The sequence below is a fragment of the Octopus bimaculoides genome, chromosome 26 (assembly GCF_001194135.2).
Source record: "Octopus bimaculoides isolate UCB-OBI-ISO-001 chromosome 26, ASM119413v2, whole genome shotgun sequence".
NCBI lineage: Eukaryota > Metazoa > Mollusca > Cephalopoda > Octopoda > Octopodidae > Octopus > Octopus bimaculoides.
In genome coordinates, this window is record NC_069006.1 from 1,046,235 (window position 1) to 1,054,801 (window position 8,567).

Here is an 8,567-nt window from a genome sequence, read left to right on the forward strand (position 1 = left end):
TATATATATATATATATATATATATATATATATATACACTTATGTGAGTACATATGATACACGCACATGCACGTCTACACGTTTCCTATCCATTACGGATGACGCCATAATGGAGAATTTTTTCCATGCCAGTATGTGTGTACGTGTGTGTGTGTGTGTGCGCGCGCGCGCGTGTGTGCATGCAATTTTCAAAAGCATGTTCCATGATAGAGTGATCTGTCATGAGGAAAATGGATGTGCGTGTGTGCGTGTATATATATATATATATATATATATGTATATATATACATGCATGTGTATACATATATGCATACGCAAATATGCAAAGAAAGATGTAGACTTCTGTATATACAGTATTTAGGTATATGTGCACATCTCTACACACTCACGCACACAACCGTGCTATTTGGTGGCGATTTGGCAGAATTCTTAGAGCGTCGCACAAAATACATTGCGATATGACCTCGCCTTTTGCTCTTAATTGAAATCTCTTGTAGTTTATCATCGAACGTTCTGGAATTGACGAATAAATTCAGTTTTTTAGATGAGGAGATCGATACTTTTTGTCCATCTCAGCCTATCTGTCGCTTTATCAGTCTGCTTCTGTCTGTTCTGCCAGAAATCTAGATCAAATGACTGACTACTCCGATGTCTTTAAATGCCTTAGGCACGTTACTTAATACTCCTGCAGCCCTTTCAGAAGTCGAGAATGCGTGGCAAGCCACGGCTATAGGTCTAAGTGGGTTGCCAAGACTGAACTTCCCTCTGTGTTGCACTATATGCATACAATCAACCAGGATCTTGTCTCGAGTTCAATCGATGATGCCGTCACTTCACAAACGTTTTGTTCTTTTCCTTCCTTCTTTTACACTTCCTGTCAGGGTGGTCTTGGGCAATGATCCGTGGCGCATTGAATGTCCAAAGTACGATTGCTTTGTGATTCGATTCACGACAATACCCAACCATACAAATAGCTGTCTGTCCATCCATGAATCCTTCCTCATATCAAAGTCATATTGGTTTGGTAATCACAAACAGGAAAAACAGACCTTAAAACATAAGTATATTTCATCGGCAGAAGTCCAAATGCCGAAAAAGTCCAGTAAGCATAGCCAGAAGGAGGAGTCTGGAGGTTGGTCCATACCGGGTGACGTATTTATAGGGGTGGGGCGAGGTGGCACTTCTGGGCCTAATCAAAGCCAGCAGTGACCAGGTGATAAGGACCATTTATAATTCTTTCTACTAAAGACATAAGGCATGAAAATTTGTGGGGAGGAACTAAGTCGATTACATCGACCCCAGTGCGTAACTGGTACTTATTTCATCGACACCGAAAGGATGAATGGCAAAGTCGACCACTGCGGAAGGACCATTTATCATAATGGCGTTTCAAAGATACCCGTCCACCATTGTAGCAGTCATAGAAGCTGAAGATAGATTCATAGAATAATTTTAGGAAAAAGCTTATCGAGGACATGAGCACATAATTTTATTAAAATTACATTTGCTAAATTTGAATTGCTTCCTCAAATCCCCAAATATGTCCTCAAATATCTCTCGCATCCTGCACAAGGCCTGAACATCGGACACGGGGATTAATCGCCATTGCCCTTGGGAGGTAATTGTTTTATGATTACCAAGTACAGCTGGGGTCCTCCAGGAAAGGAGAACATTTTCAGAGTTGGCTTATTTAATCGAGCCATAAACGACTTGCCCTCGCATCAACCATAATTGCACGCGCATGATATAAGATATTCGCTCTATATAAACATACATACATATATATATATATATACATACCTACAGAGAATATATACACATTACTGTTATAAATAATTTTAATATCTTGATATTAAAAACAGAAAATTTTACAAACATACACAGATACATAAATACGTACATAAGATTTAATACATGTGTATAGACAAATATAAATCTTCTATATTAAAAAATATTCGTATACTTAAATGCATCCACACAAATACACAGAATTATACATGTACGTAAGCATAGATATAAATGCAGGCATAAAAATATGCTTACATATATACATCGATCACACACACGTATATGTTCGTGATATAACACAGGATTAGAGAGATAACGAAAAATACAAGATATGACGTCGATAAATATCTGGAGCTAATAATAATAATGATTTCGTATAGAAAAAGCGGAAGAGCAGCAGCAACATTGATTAAGATTGCATAGATTTATAGATATTGCTGCAAAGAAGGTCTATGATGTTATCGTCAAAAAGTAAAGCTATAAAATAAAAAACAGAATGTCTCATTAGAAAAGTTGAAACAAAATTCAAGAAAAATAAACATGGCAGCCATTAGTTGAGTAAACAGTAAATAGAGGAAAAAATTGTTTTTTTAAAAGTGTTATCAAGAAACGAAGAGTGGTGTCAATGACCTGCTTTTTTTGTTGGTTTGGAAAGCTTCTAGTCTTTGTCTTGATGCCAGGGGAATAAGGAAATTAACTAATATTAGAGAAGACCCAAATGCTGGGTTGTGTTGATATTAAAGTGAACGAGGTTTTACACTTTACTAGTATTTTTTTCATATATATAAATTAGGATGGTTTCAAGTTTTGGCACAAGGCCAGCAATCTCCAGCGATGGGATAAGTCGATTACATTGACCAGAGCGTTTCACTGATACTTATTTATCAACCCCACTTTGCGCAAAAATTTAGAATAATCTGTTGTGTTTCTCGAGGTGAGGTTATTGCTTTGTGTTATTGCGTTGTTGAAAATTTGTTGTTCCTGTAAAAACTATGCTTCATTGCTTTTTGAAAAGCGGCTTGATATCAATTCCTCCGCGTGAGGAGGAGTTATTGTTGACTCCAGTCAACTTTTGTGCGGCGTAAGCCGGAAAATTTCGGTGTATTATGGAGGGATTAAATATCTCAAAGTTCTTGTTGTCAGAGAATGACTCGCCAAAGAAGATTCCAAAGCAGAGTGAATTATCAATGAGGAACACACCCAGAAAACGTCAAATTAACTGCGAACCTAATATGACTACGGCGTCTCCTGGAAAGGAGGAAAACTTTAAAAAAGAAAAAAAAAATTAAACGCAAGAAAATATATAGAAGTACCAAGTTTAGCAAATGGTGAAGCACGGGTAGAAATGAAACAAGAATATACTAACAAGGAACGGACGAAAGTGAACTTCGGTGGAATTTGAACACAGAATGCTAACCCGGAAGAAATGCCCATAAGCATTTTGTCCGGTGTGCTAACTACTCTGCTAGCTCGTCGCCTCCACCAGTTGAGGGATTTTTTTATTTTATTTTACTGATTTCTTCGCTAACTACAATTCGAACTTTCATCGCAATGTCTTCGTTTATATCCCAAGCACCACCTGAATAAAGACGAAGTTATTTTCCATGAATTCTTCGATATCTTAAAATTGAAAAATGTTAAAGATCTCCATAAACAAGAACAATTGAAACGTCATCGCAATTGTGAAAAATATGCGGTTAATGAAGAAATTTATTCGCAGACTAAGGAAGGTTGTTTGAGTAACAAACAGAATACCAATATTCTAGGTCTTTTGAATATCGTCATCACGATGTCTTTGGTAATGCTGTGGTCCAATGCTTTCAATTACTGACTCGGTTCCATCTTGAGCGATTATTTTTATCTCTGACCATAGTAGGTGTACTATGAAATGCAATTCATTAATTTACAGAAGTGTAAAATTGATTTTTTTAAAATCTAAACATTATTCGTGTAATACTTGGTTTCATTCCTTTCTACTAAGTCTTTAGCTTATTTTCGAAATTCATCTTCGCAGTCTTTTTTTTTAAAAAGTATTTATTTCCATATTATTGCTTTGGTAAAATTCTATGGTCTGGTAGCTTCCGTTAAAATTTAAAAACTTGCATCCATTTCTCTTTCCAGGGTATCATTTCTCTCGAGTTTCCAGTTAGTCACAAGTCTTTCCATTCTAATACCTGCTTTGTTTGATCTGCTGCTCTCTAGAACTCGCCATCGTCGGTTTCTCTGGACTACGATATTTAATCTTCTAAACCGAATATCAAAGATATCTTTTGAACTTGTGTATTCTTTCTCCTTCCTTGTAGTTCCATACGCTATAATGGCTTCACGCTTTGTTTGGGACAAAATCGTATTAAAATGTTCCGTAGAAAAAAAACATCTGCATGGCTTAATTACATGGTAGTCTTTACAATACGTTGGAAATGCGATTAAGACAGAATGCTGGATACACATACTGGAAAATATATACGACAGTGTTGGAAATATAAAGTGCGAGAGAAAACCCTCTCCGTTTACAACGACATTGTTGTGGTAATAAAGCTTAGTGGGTAACAACGCTTCTTCATTTAGACCAGGTTTTATCGTATTATCCAATTCCTGGATTTGGTTTGGATCGGCGCATATTGTAGGTTTGCCGTTACTTCTTTTTTTAATCTGTAATACGTGGAAAAGATGTTTTGCCGTACAATGTACACAGCTGGAAAACACGAGCCAGAAATAGATATTGGAATGGAAAGTACAGAATGAAAATGTTCGAAATATACTGCTGGGAAATACAGATCAACACATTGGAAATGTAAGGTGTGACAGGAAAAGCCTCCATATTTTACAGTCATTGTTGTGATGCTAGTAAAATTAGGCTGATGAAAATAGCATCGTCAGGTTAACGTTTTATCGCTTTCTATTGTTATCAACATCGTTTTCACCGGTGAATATTGCAAATTTGCAGTTAAAATGTTTGTCAAACATGTAATATATGTTAGTCTTTGCTGCAGCTTGTCCATAGCTGGAAAACGCGTACCAGAAATATATATTTATATATATACTGGACTAAGATAATGTTGAAAATTTGTTGCTGGGAAATACGAACCAGCCCATTGTTGGAAATATAAAGAGTGGCAGAAAAAAGAAAAGCTGTCATAATTCACATGACTAAAAGTTAAACATAATATTGCGTCTTCATGGCGACGATGTTTTAATCGTTTTCTTCTGCCGTTCTTGTCATGGTTTTGACCGGTGAATATTTCAGTTTCACTGTTAAGTCGTTTGTCGAAGTCTAAAAAGTCCCCTCTGTACATGATCGGAAAATACGGAGCAAGCGTGATGGAAATATTTGAGAAAATACGGACCACGATAATGTTGAAAACTTAAATGTTGGGAAATACGAACCAGAACAGTGTTAGGAAATGTATTGTTTTCTATTTAAAAGACTGATCCACACGCACACACACAATTCAGTTAAGATTCTACTCACCATGTGTTCACACTGGCATCAGACATTGTTTCCGAAGCGTGGTTAAATATTTTAAATTAAGAAATAAAAACTTAAAAGGAAAAACAGTTCGTTCCCAGATTAACCTATATAGTTTACGCTCCTGAAGCTGCATGTTCGAATCTGGTTTGGAGCTTTATAATAGTTTACTGAAATGGTATCAATATTTGGAATAGTCAGTAACAAAAGAGAATGGCATATCACGCCATAATTCAAACTGTCTTCCACGAATGGCATCGGATATTTGATTCTTGACGTATTCGTCTATGTTCTTTAACAATAAGCATTAAAACCTCAATTTAATAAGATGCAACATGAAATTATTTTAATATATTAATTCATCCGAAGCCGGTTTGCGTATATATCTATATATATAATGAATGTGTGTATGTGAACCATTGTGGCCCTATACGTCATTAAATATATGAAAATCTGAATAAGAATGACGTTTGTAATATTTTTCCGTTATCGTCCGTCATTACATTTTCATTCACGAATTGTTTAATGCGAGACGTCGTTAATCCAAAGCGTTGCGATCGATTTGTTTGGTCGAAGACGTGGAAGGTTGCGCTGATTTTGGAGAACTTGGTTCATGTCTTCGGCATTTTGATAAACAAGTTTCATCCCCCTGACTGGTCATAACTGTGCACCTATCCGTTGCTGCTGACCACTGCAGATAGTATTCAGCCTGTCTTTTGGAAGAGGGGTTTTGAATATTACCGAGCAAGTTACCCATTATTAAAAAAATGTGTAGATAGTTGTTATAACGGAAATAAGTGGGCTCCGATGACTTCCACGTCTTAGAAATTTGGCTGACTGTGATTTCGTTCAGGGGTGCTACAAAATGTCTTCTTTTTTATCAGCTTTATTTTAGAAAATGCTTGGTTGTAGAAAATGTTTTGTCGGTAGGCGGCGACAGAAAAAATGTTGGACGAGTTCATTGCTTATGTACAGGAGAAATAAGAACAAAGGACACAGAAAAAAAAGGAGGCGGCGGTGACTTCGAGTATTTCTTCATACTGGTGAGGTACAAATATTCAGAAAATCACACACACACCACTTTTATTATATATTTCTTTATTGCCCCCAGGGGGCTAAACATAGAGGGGACAAACAAGGACAGACAAAGGGATTCAGTTGATTACATCGATCCATGTGCGTAACTGGTACTTAATTTATCGACCCCGAAAGGATGAAAGGTAAAGTCGACCTCGGCGGAATTCGAACTCAGAACAACGGCAGACGAGATACTGCTAAGCATATTTCGCCCGGGGTCACGACTTTTATGATTGTGACGGCGACGAGTTGGCAGTGTCGCCAACACGTCGCATAACATGCTCAACGGCTTTTACTTTGGTGCTTTACGTTCTGAGTTCAAATGCCACCGATGTCCACCGCCTTTCGCGACCTTCAACGTCTTCGACCAAACAAATGGAAAACAACGCTACGGATTAATGGATTACTAAAACAAAATAGAACTTGAATACTGGGGTGGGGGTCAATGCAATCGACTGCCGTCTCCCACTAAAATTGCAGGCCTTGTGCGTATGAGAATTATTATTAGTATGGAAGCAGCGAGGATGGCGAATTAGTAGAAGTGTTCGATCGTCGAACAAAATGCTCAGCGGTATTTCATCCGGGTCTTAACGTTCGGGGACGATAAAATAAGGACCAGTTGAACACTAAGATCGATGTAATCGATTCATCCATGCCCTCCACATAGATTTCTGGTCTTCTGCCAAAATATGAAACCGATATTATTCATTTCTACTCTAGGCACAAGGTCTCAGATTTTTTTGGGGAGGGGGCCAGTCGATTAGATCGACCTCAGTACGCAACTGGTACTTAGTTTATCGACCCCGAAAGGATGAAAGGCAAAGTTGACCTCGGTGAAACTAATATTATTATTGGGCAAAGGCATTACATGGCGGAATCGTTAGCACGGTTCCGGTGTTATTCAAGCGGAAATATGAAAAAATAAATGGGAAAATGTAACAGGAAAAAAACGAAAAAAGGCAAGTGAGCTAAACTATAACCCACATTCCACACCCATCCCACCCACACCCTCTCAGACCCACCCACTTCCTGCAGACACTAGGCCTATCCATTCCCATCCGACACAAAAACAAGATGCAAACACATACAAAGAAACCCAAAACCCCTCCCCCAAGTCAAAAAAGAGAAGGAAAAAGTGTAGGATTTATATGTTGCTTAGCGACGAACTGTTAAGGGATACGGCGGAATGGGATATAAAGTGTATTGGAACTGCGAGGTATGATAATGTGGAGGAACGTCACTTGTGTGTAATACCAGACAAGAGGCAGGAGGAAAAAAAATACAAGAATATATGGTTGGATTGTATTTTTGGGAGGTGAACTGCAGCTGGAGCTCAATCCCAGGATTTACTTCGTACGATAGGTGGTTGGAGGAAACAGGTATCGATGTGTTAGAAGGTTCACGATTTAAAAAGTAGAAAATGGGGCTACTCGAAGTGGGGCGAGTGGTTCCATTTCCATTTTATCATTTTCATGTATTCATACATTATAACATTCATTTCTATTTTCATACATGTTTTATGTCCCACATGTTTTGTTTGTCACTTCTATGTTTAGCCCTCGGTGGGCAATAAAGAAATTGGTATTTCGTCTGCCGATACGTTCTGAGTTCAAATTCCGTCGAGGTCGACTTTGCCTTTCATCCTTTCGGGGTCGATTAAATAAGTACCAGTTACGTACTGGAGTCGATCTAATCGACTTAATCCCTTTGTCTGTCCTTGTTTGTCCTCTCTATGTTTAGTCCCCCTGTGGGCAATAAAGAAATAGATATTCTTTCCAAGACACTTTGTTAGAGTCCATGCTGTACATCTATACCACAGAACCGACTGCGTTACCGCCATTTGAAACGTAGCTTGAGAGAAAGAGCTCCTTAATCCCGCTCAGATCACACGCTACCGTTTTAATAATAAGAAGGATGAGGTGGACTCAAATACACGTCTGCAATGCCGTTGTTCTCAGTCCTGTACGATCGGGTCTCGCCAGGAAGATAAACAGCAATAGAGACAACAGCTTTTACAACACTTACTTGTACTTTGATACAAGAATTACTGATATTATCTCGATACGAACCCGCGCTCATATGGATTGCAAGGCTCACATCAAAATCATCAATTTTAACGACAAAGAATAAAACGACGAACGAATCATGCATACACATACATACATCTATATATATACACATTCCGACAGTGTGTAATCTGAAAGCCACACACGCATATATATATATATATATA

General features: G+C 37.9%; 1 protein-coding gene across 1 annotated transcript in view; it reads right to left on the reverse strand.

Moving 5' to 3' along the window:
- Positions 1-6,130, reverse strand: part of LOC106871338 (uncharacterized) — a 362,069-nt gene extending 355,939 nt beyond the window's left edge. The window contains exon 1 of the mRNA XM_052977041.1: positions 5,261-6,130. The gene's annotated coding sequence lies outside the window, so the exon portion shown is untranslated. The remainder of the gene's footprint in view (positions 1-5,260) is intronic.
- Between the last annotated feature and the right edge of the window lie 2,437 nt (positions 6,131-8,567).